Source organism: Rana temporaria, chromosome 3 (genome assembly GCF_905171775.1).
Source record: "Rana temporaria chromosome 3, aRanTem1.1, whole genome shotgun sequence".
Classification (NCBI taxonomy): domain Eukaryota; kingdom Metazoa; phylum Chordata; class Amphibia; order Anura; family Ranidae; genus Rana; species Rana temporaria.
The window spans coordinates 332,556,583-332,569,962 of record NC_053491.1 but is presented as its reverse complement, the minus strand read 5'-3'; the positions used below and the strand labels follow the sequence as shown (position 1 = coordinate 332,569,962).

At 42.6% G+C, this 13,380-nt stretch overlaps 1 protein-coding gene across 3 annotated transcripts in view; it reads left to right on the top strand.

Annotated features, from left to right (window-relative positions):
• CAMK2A (calcium/calmodulin dependent protein kinase II alpha) overlaps positions 1-13,380 on the top strand; it is a 303,342-nt gene that overhangs the window by 80,692 nt on the left and 209,270 nt on the right. The gene's annotated exons all lie outside the window — the stretch shown is intronic.

The window sequence follows — 13,380 nt, the reverse complement described above, 5'->3', positions numbered from 1 at the left end:
GTCACCCCAGGCAGCGTTAGGTTAGAGCCAGTACCGCTTACACCCACTCGCTAAGCATACACCCCCCTTAGTGGTATAGGATCTGAACGGATCGATACCTGATCTGATCAGATCTATACTAGCGTACCCAGCAGTTTAGGGTACCCAAAAACGCATTGTTAGCGGAATCAGCCCAGATACCCGCTAGCACCTGCGTTTTCCCCCTCTGCCCAGCCCAACCCACCCAAGTGCAGTATCGATCGATCACTGTCACTTACAAAACACAAGACACATAACTGCAGCGTTCGCAGAGACAGGCCTGATCCCTGCGATCGCTTACAGTTTTTTTTGAAGCGTTTTCTACATTTGCTTTTCTATAGTCAGGTGCTTTTTTTACCTGTGAATCCTTACCATTGTACCACTAAATTTAGAGTCCAAAATGGCAAACCGAAGGTACAATGATAAGCAGGCCTTGGAGTTCATGTGCATGTCAGATAGTGAAGAGGAGGAGGTCACGCATCTGACAGATTCTGGCTCAGAATATGAACCCATTTACGACAGCGGCTCCATGTCAGATAGCTCGCACGACGAAGTTGAGGTCCCTGCTAAGGCCAGGCGTACCCGATCCCATTCTGATGTTGTTGAGCAGCAAGAACCGCAGGACCCTCGTATGGAGCAGAGATCCAGTACTAGCGCCGCTATTCCTTCTGGTGAATTGGCAAGCACCAGCGGCCTAGTACACCCTGGTCGTTTATCCAGCACTGCAGTAACACTTGGTGACGTGGCGAGTCCCATAAGTGCAGTTGAAGCTGGCGATGTGGCAAGCACAAGTAGTGTCCCGCTGCCACCAAGAAAAAGACAGAGACAGGCCCGTCGTGCCCATAGTGCCCTTCCTGTAGAATTTGCCTATCCTGATTGGGTCCCCACCACTTCTACAGCACCTGTACTTCCCCCATTCACTGGCCAACCCGGTATTCAGGTGGATACAGCGAACTTTATGTCACTTGATTTTTATTCGCTGTATTTCACGGAAGATCTCTATAGATCTATTGTGGACCAGACCAATTTATATGCTGGTACTTACATCGCCGCTAACCCCCAGTCTCGCCTTGCCAAAGAATGGAAACCTCTCGAGGTTTACGAATTTAAGACCTTTCTGGGCCTTACCCTCAACATGGGCATACACAAATTTCCGTCATTGCGGATGTATTGGTCCACACATCCCATTGACCATATGTACATTTTCTCTGCTCACATGGCCAGGAGACGATACGAGGCGATCCTGCGGTTCCTGCATTTCAGTGACAATGCACTTTGTCGTCCACGTGGAGACCCTGAATTTGACCGGCTCTACAAAATTCGGCCCCTCGTAAACCATTTCAACGAACGTTTTGCAGCCTTGTTTAATCCCCAGCAGGTTGTATGCGTTGATGAGTCCCTGATTAAATTTGCTGGCCGCTTGTCTTTCAAACAGTTCCTTCCCAGCAAGCGTGCCAGATACGGGGTCAAGCTCTATAAGCTCTGTGACAGGGCCACAGGCTACACATGGAGCTTTAGGGTTTACGAGGGAAAAGATAGTCAGGTAGAGCCGGAAGGATGCCCAGATTACATGGGGAGCGCTGGCAAGATTGTTTGGGACTTGGTGTCACCCTTATTCGGAAAGGGGTACCATTTGTATGTGGACAATTTTTACAGCAGCGTGCCACTTTTTAGCCACTTATTTGATCAACAGATTGGAGCATGTGGCACCGTGCGACCTAATCGCCGGGGCTTCCCCCAGCGGCTTGTAGATGCCCGTGTTAGGCCGGGGGCGAGAGCCTGCTGCAGATGTAAAAATTTGCTCGCTGTGAAGTGGCGGGACAATAGGAATGTTTTCGTTCTTACCACCCTTCACGCAGACACGACAGTCCAAATTCGTACGGCGACTGGTGTTGTGGAGAAACCCCTCTGTGTCCACGAATATAACCTTAATATGGAGGGGTGGACCTCAACGACCAGTTGATGGCGCCGTATCATATTGCCCGTAAGACGAGACGCTGGTACAAAAAAGTGTCTCTACATTTATTTCAATTGGCTCTACTGAATGCTCATGTCGTATACAGAGCTTCAGGACGGAATGAATCCTTCCTTCAATTCCAGAGGGATATCATCACAGAACTCCTGTATCCAGGCGGTATTGTACCTCACCATCTCCTACCAAATGCAGTAAGCCGACTGCATGAGAGGCATTTTTCTTATGTCCTCCCGAGTACCCCTACCCAACGAGCCCCCCAAAGAAAATGTCGTGTCTGTACCAAGCGCGGATTTAGGCGTGACACCCGTTATTTTTGTCCCAAATGTCCTGGCAATCCTGGTCTTTGTATTGGTGAATGTTTTGAACGCTTCCACACACACGTTAATTATTAGTGTAGGGTGAAACATTTCACAGGCTAGGCACACTCACACAGGGTCTCCCAAGATGCCATCGCATTTTGAGAGACCCAAACCTGGAACCGAAAAGTTGAAGTTACAGTTCACAGTTACAAAAAAAAGTGTTAAAAAAAAAAAAAAAAAAAGTAAAAAATAAAAACACACAAAAAAAATATAAAATAAAAAAACCAAAAATAGTTGTCGTTTTATTGTTCTCTCCCTCTCTATTCTCTCTCTATTGTTCTGCTCTTTTTTACTGTATTCTATTCTGCAAAGTTTTATTGTTGTTATGTTTTTTCATGCTTGCTTTTCAGGTATGTAATTTATTTTACTGTTTTCAGGTACGCCATTCAGCTGTTGCGCGGACTTATTTATCTTGACAGCAACAGCGTTTGCTCCCACGATATATAAAGCCGCGACTCCAGTGCTGTAGGAGGTGATTTCACCACCACAGTTAAAAAAAAGAGCATATATGCCGAAGCATGCGGGCAGCAGGGGCGGAGGAGCGATTTTGCTCCTAATGCCGCGTACATACGGTTGACATTCCTACGGAGGCTTTCCCGTGGAAAAGTCTGACCATGTGTACACGGCATAGAAAAGTCCGACCGTGTGTACGCGGCATAGAAAAGTCCGACCGTACGCGGCATAACTTTTTTGCGGGAGGATGCCCCCATGCTTTGGCATATATATATATTTTAGGCACAGGTTGCGTTAAAAAATGTTTTATTTTTTACTATGTTTTTTTATAGGTATTTGCTTTGCAGGTATGGTATGATCTTACTGTTATACTGGAATGTTACTTTGTTTTAATGTTAACCATCATTTGCTTAGCAGGTACGCCATTCAGTTGCAGTGCGGATTTATTTAGCGTGACAGCAACAGCGTTTGCTCCCACGATATATAAAGCCGCGACTCCAATGCTGTAGGAGGTGATTTCACCACTACAGTTCAAAAAAGAGCATATATGCCGAGCATGGGGGGCATTAGGGGCGGAGGAGCGATTTTGCTCCTAATGCCGCGTACATACGGTTGACATTCCTACGGAGGCTTTCCTGTGGAAAAGTCTGACCATGTGTACACGGCATAGAAAAGTCCGACCGTGTGTACGCGGCATAGAAAAGTCCGACCGTACGCGGCATAACTTTTTTGCGGGAGGATGCCCCCATGCTTCGGCATATATAAATGGTGCATGTATGCCCATCATTAGAAGTGGGTGGATGAAGGGAGGTATTCTAATGGTGGGCATACCCACCGATCAATCTTTTTTTTGTTCAGCCAACAGACTGCATGAAAAAAAAAAAGATTACAATACATGTCCAACAAGAACCATCAACGTACTGGTATGTTGCAGGACTTTGAATGGTTATACCAGAATGATGCCTGCGGGTTTAGGCATCATCTTGGTATCATTCTTTTCAGCCAGCGGTCGGCTTTCATGTAAAAGCAGTCCTAGCGGCTAATTAGCCTCTAGACTGCTTTTACATTCAGTGGGAGGGAATGTCCCCCCCCCCAGATATAAACGGCGCCATTGAGAATATGGGAAAGCATTTTATCACACCGATCTTGGTGTGGTCAGATGCTTTGAGGGCAGAGGAAAGATCTAGGGTCTAATAGACCCCATTTAAAAAAAAAAAAGAGTACCTGTCACTAACTATTGCTATCATAAGGGATATTTACATTCCCTGAGATAACAATAAAAATGGTAAAAAAATAAATAAATGGAAGGAACAGTTAACAAATAAAATAAAAAAGCGAAATAAATATATAAAAAAATAAAAAAATAAAAAAAAGCATCCCTGTCCCCCCCTGCTCTTGCGCAAAGACGAACGCAAGCGTCGGTCTGGAGTCATATGTAAACAGCAATTGCACCATGCATGTGAGGTATCACCGCGAAGGGCAGATCGAGGGCAGTCATTTTAGCAGTAGACCTACTCTGTAAATCTAATGTGGTAACCTGTAAAGGCTTTTAAAGGCTTTTAAAAATGTATGTAGTTTGTCGCCACTGCGCGTTTGTGCGCAATTTTAAAGTATGTCGTGTTTGGTATCCATGTACTCGGCCTAAGATCATAATTTTTATTTCATCAATAATTTGGGCAATATAGTGTGTTTTAGTGCTTTAAAATAAAAAAAAGTGTATTTTTTCCCCAAAAAATGCGTTTGAAAAAACGCTGCGCAAATACTGTGTGGAAATTTTTTTTGCAACACCTACCATTTTAATCTGTAGGGCCTTTGCTTTAAAAAAATATATAATGTTTGGGGGTTCAACTTTACTTTCTTGCAAAAAAATAATATGTTTTTATGTAAACAAACAGTGTCAGAAAGGGCTTTTTCTTCAAGTGGTTAGAAGAGTGGGTGATGTGTGACATAAGCTTCTAATTGTTGTGCATAAAATGCCAGGACAATTGAAAACCCCCCCAAATGACCCCATTTTGGAAAGTAGACACCCCAAGCTATTTGCTGAGAGGCATCTTAAGTCCATGGAATATTTTAGATTTTGACCCAAGTTGCGGGAAATATAAATATATATATATATATATATATATTTTTTTTTGCGCAAAGTTGTCACTAAATGATATATTGCTCAAACATGCCATGGGCATATGTGGAATTACACCCCAAAATGCATTCTGCTGCTTCTCCTGAGTACGGGGATACCACATGTGTGAGACTTTTTGGGAGCCTAGCCGCGTACGGGACCCCAAAAACCAATCACCGCCTTCAGGCTTTCTAAGGGTGTAAATTTTTGATTTCACTCCTCACTACCTATCACAGTTTCGAAGGCCATAAAATGCCAAAATAGCACAAAAAAAACCCAAATGACCCCATTTTGGAAAGAAGACACCCCAAGGAAACTGCTGAGAGGCATGTTGAGTCCATTGATTTTTTTTTTTTTTGTCCAAAGTGATTGAATAATGAGAAAAAAAAAAAAAAAAAAAGAAAAATGTGTCACTAAATGATATATTGCTCACACATGCCATGGTTATATGTGGAGTTGCACCCTAAAATACATTCTGCTGCTTCTCCTGAGTACGGGGATACCACATGTTTGGGACTTTTTGGGAGCCTAGCCGCGTACGGGACCCCGAAAACCAAGCACCGCCTTCAGCATTTCTAAGGGCGCAAATTTTTGATTTCACTCCTCACTACCTATCACAGTTTCGAAGGCCATAAAATGCCAAAATAGCACAAAAAACCCCCAAATGACCCCATTTTGGAAAGTAGACACCCCAAGCTATTTGCTGAGAGGCATGTTGAGTCCATGGAATATTTAATTTTTTTGCCCCAAGTGATTGAATCATGACCAAAAAAAATTAAAATAAAAAAATGTACAAAACATTGTCACTAAATGATATATTTCTCACACATGCCATGGTTATATGTGGAATTGCACCCCAAAATACATTCTGCTACTTCTCCTGAGTACGGGGATACCACATGTGTGGGACTTTTTGGGAGCCTAGCCGCGTATGAGACCCCGAAAACCAAGCACCGCCTTCAAGATTTCTAAGGACATAAATTTTTGATTTCACTCACACAAATCTTGAAGGCAGTGCTTGGTTTTCGGGGCCCCGTACGCGGCTAGGCTCCCAAAAAGTCCCACACATGTGGTATCCCCGTACTCAGGAGAAGCAGCAGAATGTATTTTGGGGGTGCAATTCCACATATAACCGTGGCATGTGTGAGAAATATATCATTTAGTGACAACGTTTTGTATTTTTTTTTTTTTTGGTCATTATTCAGTGACTTGGGGCAAAAAAATTAAATATTCCATGGACTCAACATGCCTCTCAGCAAATAGCTTGGGGTGTCTACTTTCCAAAATGGGGTCATTTGGGGGGGTTTTGTGCTGTTTTGGCATTTTATTGCCTTCGAAACTGTGATAGGTAGTGAGGAGTGAAATCAAAAATTTATGCCCTTAGAAATCCTGAAGGCGGTGATTGGTTTTCGGGGTCCCGTACGCGGCTAGGCTCCCAAAAAGTCCCACACATGTGGTATCCCCGTACTCAGGAGAAGCAGCAGAATGTATTTTGGGGTGCAATTCCACATATGCCCATGGCATATGTGAGAAATATATCATTTAGTGACAACGTTTTGTATTTTTTTTTTTTGGTCATTATTCAGTGACTTGGGGCCATAAAATTAAATATTCCATGGACTCAACATGCCTCTCAGCAAATAGCTTGGGGTGTCTTCTTTCCAAAATGGGGTCATTTGGGGGGGTTGTGTGACATCTTGGCATTTTATGGCCTTCAAAACTGTGATAGGTAGTGATAGGTAGTGAGGAGTGAAATCAAAAATGTATGCCCTTAGAAATCTTGAAGGCGGTGCTTTGTTTTCGGGGCCCCGTACGTGGCTAGGCTCACAAAAAGTCCCACATATGTGGTATCCCCGTACTCGGGAGAAGCAGCAGAATGTCTTTTGGGGTGCAATTCCACATATAACTATGGCATGTGTGAGCAATATATCATTTAGTGACAACTTTGTTCAAAAAAAAATCAGTTTGTCATATTCCCGCAACTTGTGTCAAAATATAAAATATTCCATGGACTCGACATGCCTCTCAGCAAATAGCTTAGGGTGTCTACTTTCCAAAATGGGATCATTTGTTTTTTTTTTTTGCTATTTTGGCATTTTATGGCCTTCGAAACCTTGATAGGTAGTGAGGAGTGAAATCAAAAATTTGTGCCCTTAGAAATGCTGAAGGCGGTGCTTGGGTTTTGGGGCCCCGTATGCGGCTAGGCTCCCAAAAAGTCCCACACATGCCATGGTTATCCCCGTACTCAGGAGAAGCAGCAGAATGTATTTTGGGGTGCAATTCCACATATAACCATGGCATGTGTGAGAAATATATCATTTAGTGACAACTTTTTGTAAACATTTTTTTTTTTTTTTTTTTTCGTCATTATTCAATCACTTGGGACAAAAAAATTAAATATTCAATGGACTCAACATGCCTCTCAGCAGTTTCCTTGGGGTGTCTACTTTCCAAAATGGGGTAATTTGGGGGGGTTTTGTACTGCCTTGCCATTTTAGCACCTCAAGAAATGAGATAGGCAGTCATAAAATAAAAGCTGTGTAAATTCCAGAAAATGTACCCTAGTTTGTAGACGCTATAACTTTTGCGAAAACCAATAAATATACGCTTATTGCGATTTTTTTTACTAAAGACATGTGGCTGAATACATTTTGGCCTAAATGTTTGACTAAAATTTAGTTTATTCTATTTTTTTTACTTTTTGTTATAAGAAAAATCATTTTTTTTCAAAATTTACGGTCTTTTTGCGTTTATATCGCAAAAAATAAAAATCGCAGAGGCGATCAAATACCATCAAAATAAAGCTCTATTTGTGGAAGAAAAGGACGCAAGTTTCGTTTCGGTACAACATTGCATGACCGCGCAATTACCAGTTAAAGCAGCGCATTGCCAAATTGTAAAAACACCTCTGGTCTTTAGACAGCGTATTGGTCCGGAGCTTAAGTGGTTAAATGAGAAGTCCAGCCAAAGCTCGTTTGGCTGGACTTCTCCTATGGATCACAGGAGTGCAGTTCATTTTGCACGCCTGTGATCCGTTTTCAGCAGAGAGCAGGCGGATATCAGTGCAGGCACCGCATCATTGCAACAATATAGTCTGGATCCGCCAGGTGCCTGGACTGACTCCCGGCTCAGCCTCTGAGCAGAGCAGAGAGCTGTGACTGACAGTAATACAACATTGTACCCATATGACATTTTTGTCCTTTTTTTCACACAAATAGAGCTTTCTTTTAGTGGTATTTAATCACCGTTGTGTTTTTTTTTTTTTTGCGCTATCAAAGAAAAAATACTGAAAATTCTTGTAAAAAATATGAATTTTTCTCGTTTCTGTTATAAAATTTGTAATTTTTCTTCATAAATTTGGGCCAAAATTTATACTGCTACATATCTTTGGTAAAAATAAGTACAAATTGGTAGATATTATTTGGTCTTTGCGAAAGTTATAGTCCACAAGCTATGGTGCCAATATCTGAAAATTGATCACACCTGAAGTACTGACGGCCTATCTCATTTCTTGAAACCCTAACATGCCAGAAAAGTACAAATACCCCCCAAATTATCCCTTTTTGGAAATAAGACATTCCAAGGTATTTAGAAAAAGGCATGGTGAGTTTTTTGAAGTTGTAATTTTTTTCCCACAATTCTTTGCAAAATCGAGATTTTTTTTCCACAACATTTTCATATTAGCAGGTTATTTCTCACACACAAGCATATGCATTCCACAAATTACACCCCAAAACACATTCTGCTATTCCTCCCGAGTATGGCGATACCACATGTGTGAGACTTTTACACAGCGTGGCCATATACAGAGGCCCAACATGCAGGGAGCACCTTCAGGCGTTATGGAGCACCCAGGCCAATTCTGACATTTCTCTCCTACATTTAAGAATCATCATTTATTTGCTAGAAAATTACATAGAACCCCAAAACATTATATATGCTTTTTTAGCAAAGACCTTAGAGAATTCAATGGCGGTCATTACAACTTTTTATCTCGCACAGTATTTGCGCAGAACTTTTTCAAACGCGTTTAAAAAAAAAAGTTTTGTGCTTAAAAAAAAAAAACCAGTAAAGTTAGCCCAATGTTTTTGCATAATATGAAAGAAAAAGTTACACCGAGTAAATAGATACCTAACATGTCGCCCTTCTAAATTGCACACGCTCGTGGAATGGCGCCAAACTTCACTACTTAAAAATCCCCATAGGCGACGTTTTAAATATTTTTACTGGTTACATGTTTAGATTTACGGAGGAGGTCTAGGGCCAAAATTATTGCTCTCGCTCTAATGTTCGCAGCGATACCTCACATGTGTAGCTTGAACACCGTTTTCATATGTCGACGGAAATTACGTATGCGTTCGCTTCTGCATGTGAGCACACGGGGACAGGGGCACTTTAAAAAAAATCTAAAAAATGATTGTTCATTTTACTTTATTTTTTTTAGTTTGACACTTTTTTCCCCAAAAATCACTTTTATTCCTATTATAAGGAATGTAAACATTGTATTGCACAGGGTATTGCGGAGTATTGCACAAGGTATTGCAGAGTATTGCACAGGTTATTGCAGAGTATTGCACAGGGCATTGCGGAGCATTGCACAGGGTATTGCACAGGGTATTGCAGAGTATTGCACAGGGTATTGCAGAGTATTGCACAGGGTATTGCGGAGTATTGCACAGGGTATTGCGGAGTATTGCACAGGGTATTGCGGAGTATTGCACAGGGTATTGCGGAGTATTGCACAGGGTATTGCGGAGTATTAAACAGGGTATTGTAGAGTATTAAACAGGGTATTGCGGAGTATTGCACAGGGTGTTTCACAGGGTATTGCACAGGGTATTGCAGAGTATTGCACAGAGTATTGCACAGGGATGGCTGAGCATGGATGGATGGATGGCTGGATCTGTGACTGCAATTGTCACACATCCAGCCCACAGCACTGCTGCTGCCATCCGATCTCTCCCCCTCTCCTCTCACACTGTACCGATCTGTACAGAGAGGGGAGGGAGGAACATAGACGTCCATAGACGTCCTTCCAGAATAACTCAACCGTGCTGTAGACGTATTTTGTCTACAGCGCGGTCGGCAAGTGGTTAAAGTAGAACTATAAGCAAAACTTTATATTTTCATTTTGGACAGAGCAAGGGAAGGTTATAACCCCTGTTGGATATTTTTTTGTCATCTGTGTCCCATTGCTGAGATTTCCCTTGACTTCCTGTCCAATAGTCTTACAGGAAGTTAGAGAAAATCCCTGCAAATGAAGGGAATTCCTTGGGGACCCCCAGGTCATTAGAACTAGTGTCCCCATTGGAATATATCCCCTCTATTACTTGGGATTTTCTTTTGAATCTCATCAGGAAAAAACTGTCGTTTTCCCTGACGAGATTCTTGGCAGGAAACTCTTGCCGCCCGAGTGTACTGGCTTTTATTTCAAAAGAACCGCGGTTCTCTTGAAAGGAAAGAACGCAGTGACGTCATCGCGTATGACGAGCATGCACTCGTCACCTTCGATGCCGTCACCGCCATCTTGCTTCATCCTCTCTATGCCGTGGAAGCTACCGCGCATGCGTCAAAGTTATTTTGAGCATGCATGGGTTTCCACGGCGACAGGTAAGTATACACACTCTCGGGTTTCTCGTCTGGAAACAGGCAAACGAGAATCTCGACGAGAAAAAAGAGAGCAGGTTCTCTTTTTTTCTCGTCGAGATTCTGGACAGAATTCCAGATGAGAAACCTGAATGCCTCGTACACACGAACGGGAATCTCGTCAAGAAGCAGTTGTCTTGCTGGTTTTTGCAGAGAAACGCTCCGTCGGGAAACTTTCCCGACGTGCATTGCGGCAAATGACGTCGCAAGGACGTCATTTGCTTCTAAGTGAACGTGAATGGCGTCCAGCGCCATTCACGAATCACTTACGTAAACGACGTGAAATTTAAATTTCACGAGCGGGAAGGGCGGCTATACTTTAGCATTGGCTGCCCCTGCTATTAGCAGGAGCAACCTTACGCTAAAGTCGCCGTACGGAAACTCCGTACCTTGCGTGCGCAGGGCCCGCGCAACTTTTGTGAATCGGTGGTAGTATGCAATTTGCATACTATACGCCGATCACAATGGCCGCGCCCCCTAGCGGCCAACGCAAGAATGCAGCCTGAGATATGAAGGCATAAGGAGGCTTATGTCTGTCATATCCTAGGCTGCAGTCCGCGTAGCGATGTTCCTGAATCAGGGGCATTCGCTACGCGGGAGCAAAACAGCTATTGCGCCGCGCAACCTATGGTTGCGCGGGCGCAATAGCTTCTTGAATCCAGTGTGTTCAGTCAGTGCCAGCAGGGAACGGGACTGATGGAGGTTGTGTCTGAGAGTGTTGTGTGATGTCATGGTGTAAGGGAGCCAAGTGGAGCAGCTAGAGCCTTGTGTGCGGGTCTGAGGGAGCAAGGAAAGCCAGTAGCAGGACTGTCAGTGCTGTTTGAAGTGGAGGGACCATCTGGTGTGGAGAGAGATTGTCATTGTGACTCAGGAGGAGACGTATCGTGTAGGTGATCTGTGGTGCTGCACACTGTCAGTGTCACTGTTAAGCGGCGTACACACGATCGGTTTGTCCGCTGAAAACAGACCGATGGACTGTTTTCATCGGACAAACCGATTGTGTGTGGGCCCCATCGGTTTTATTTCCATCAGTGTAAAAAAATAGAACATGTTTTACATTTTTCCTATGGATAAAAAAACGATATAGAAAAATCGTCTGTATGGAACTCCATCAGTCAATCCACGCATTCTCAGAATCAAGTCGACGCATGCTTGGAAGCATTGAACTTCATTTTTTTCGGCTCGTCGTAATGTTGTAGGTCACCGCGTTTTGTCACAATCGGATTTTTGACTGATGGTGTGTAGGCAAGACTGATGAAAGTCAGCTTCATCGGATATCCGACAAAAAAATCCATCGGATTAGAATCCATCAGATATCCGATTGTGTGTATGAGGCTTTAGAGTCAATTTCATGTCCTTGAGCTACTTACTTACTATATCGAAAATAAAATAAGAAATGTGTTTTTTTGTCTTAATAGCTACCTTAAATCACATTTCTAATTGCATATTGTACTTATTTGTAGCTTATATACTGAAATGTGTACTTAAAACTGTAATTTTGTAACTTTTGGTCATATACAATTAAAATAAATTGCAATTTGGTTGTAGCATGAAAAAATGTGGAACATTTCAAGGGGTGCTGTAGGCTATCAAAAGACCTCTACCTATCTAAATGCCCATCAGAAGCATATCCTGTCACTACCCTGAGCTGTTTACCATTACCTAGGCTAATACTAGCTAGGAACCCCCCCAGACCAAAAAGGGACACTGTTGCTTTAAACACTTACCGACCACCTGCCGTTGATTGGCGGCAGCAGAATGGCACTCCTGTGCAAATCGCCATAGCTGTTTACATTGTCAGATCTTAATTCTGACCTTCTCAGAAGCAATCGCAGGTAGCGCATTGGCTCCTACGTCACACGGCGCGCGTGCCCCGTTTACTCCTTAAAGAGCGCACACCCGCCACATGACATAGGAGCCAATGCGTGTGGCCGCGGCTATTCGCGATTGCTCCTAAGAAGGACAGAACGAAGATATGTCGATATACACAGACAGATCTCTGTTCTGTCAGGGGTAAGGACACTGATCTGTTGTTCCTACAGCTTAGGAACAAGGACCGGTCTCCTCCCCAGGAAATCCCACCCCGCAACAGTTAGAAACACTCCCTAGGTAACACATTTAACCCCTGGATCGCCTTCTAGTGTTAATCCTTTCCCTGCCAGTGTCATTTATACAGTAATCAGCGGCTATTTTTAGCTCTGATTGCTGTATAAAAAAAAGTCAATGGTCTCAAAATAGTGTCAAACGTGTCCAATCTGTCCGCCCCAATGTCGCAGCCCCGATAAAAATCACAGATCGATGCCATTACTTGTAAAAAATAATAATAATAAAAATGCCATAAATCTATCCCCTATTTTGTATACGCTATAACTTTTGCGCAAACCAATCAATATACGCTCATTGTGATTTTTTTTTTTTTACCAAAAATATGTAGAAGAATACATATCGACCTAAACTGATGAAGAAACTAGTTTATATATATATATATATATATATATATATATATATATATATATATATATATATATATTTGGGGGGATATTTATTATAGCAAAAAGTAAAAAATATTGCTTTTTTTTTTCAAAATTGTTGGTCTTTTTTTGTTTATAGTGCGAAAAATTAAAACCGCAGAGGTGATCAAATACCACCAAAAAAAGCTCTATTTGTGGGAAAAAATGATGTTAATTTTGTTTGGGTACAGTGTTGCACGGCCACGCAATTGTCAGTTAAAGCGACGCAGTGCCGTATCTCAAAAATGGCCCAGTCAGGAAGTACAGTAGGTCAATCTTTCCGGGGCTGAAGTGGTTAAA